This window comes from Macadamia integrifolia, chromosome 12 (genome assembly GCF_013358625.1).
Source record: "Macadamia integrifolia cultivar HAES 741 chromosome 12, SCU_Mint_v3, whole genome shotgun sequence".
NCBI classification, from domain to species: domain Eukaryota; kingdom Viridiplantae; phylum Streptophyta; class Magnoliopsida; order Proteales; family Proteaceae; genus Macadamia; species Macadamia integrifolia.
This window is the reverse complement of record NC_056568.1, coordinates 28218960-28220444: the sequence shown is the minus strand read 5'-3', so window position 1 is coordinate 28220444 and position 1485 is coordinate 28218960.

Here is a 1485-nt window from a genome sequence, read left to right as displayed (position 1 = left end):
ATGAAAAAGTAACAAAACGCGAGAAAAGAGCCCCCAACCGAATATCTGTTACAAACAGAATTTGAAACCAAACTTTATAATCTTTTTTTCTTTTTTCTTTTTTTTTTTGGATAAAATAACCAGACATCATTTGCCCTTCAATATAGCTGGTTTAAATTTTAATAGATGGGTAAATATCATGATTTCAAATATAATTGTATGGAAAAAAGTTTAAATGAATAAAATCCGTTGTTGATCTTCCATTTTCTTTGTCAACAAGTGAGATAGTAAAAAAAGCAGAAGATTTTTTGCTTTTTTGTTGAGATTCCTTTTTCTTCGTCAACAAATGTGAGAGAGAAAAAGTGAGATATAACCAGTATTAAATTCATGGCAGTATTGGCTGATCCTAATGGATCAGACGTATGGGCCGATCCAAATAGATATCGGCTGTGATCGATATCGACACAGTACTTGTTATCGATTGAAAATCAAAAAAATTAACGCCTTTTTAACCGATTCAACAGATATCACACCAAAACCAGCCAATAATATAATCATGAATACTCTATCTTCTACAAGACTACGTCCAAAAAATCTCTCCTTATATTCTTGCAATGATGCCTATCTCACTACTGTTATGTCACGGTGAAATGAATCAATTATGATGGATGGAAATAGGGATAGACATTACTGCAAGGAGAGCAGAATTAGATCCCGTTGCTGCCAAAAATACCCCGCTAGTCGAACCTATACAAACACAGATGACGGAGGCCCGGAGCTTTGTCCGGGGTTAGTCCTCCAACGCTCAAGTCAAGGTCGGCCGCACAGTTCAATAAGGGAGTAATGGTGAGGGTATCAGAACTTACCTTCCCCTTTCTTCCGTGCCTTCTTATATAGTTCTTCGGGTTTAGGGTTTTTCCCCTTCTTCCCTCTTAGAGTCTCACTCGAATACGTCCAACCTTCTGGGGGGGGATATTCCCCTCATGCAGACGACGTGATCCCGCGTGATTTTGCGAGTGTGCCTCGGTGATTGAGCGTGCTTGAGCGTGAGTGGTTTCTTGGAACCTTCGTCTGGCGGAGGACACGTGTCTCAGAGGCGACACGTGTCATTGCCCCCACCGAGAGGTCATTTTGGCTATATCAGGAGCCCCCTTACTTCCACTAGGAGCTTCTTCCTGTGGGAGTAACCAACATCTTCTTTTTTGGTTGACTTGTTCCTTCGGCTTTGGCATTACTAGTGACCGAGGCTCGGGGTCGACCGAGAGAAAGACTTCGGTCGCTTCGGATCGGCCTTACAGAGCCCCCCCGCCGAAGGTGGGACCCTCGATCAGGTCCGTTCGGCTTCGGCCGAACTCCCTACCAAAGAAGGGATCCTCGGTCAGGTCTGTTCGGCTTTGGCCGAACTCCCAACCGAAGGAGGGACCCTCGGTCAGGTCTGTTCGGCTTTGGCCGAACTCCCAACCGAAGGTGGGACCCTCGGTCAGGTCCGTTCGGCTTTACCGAGCC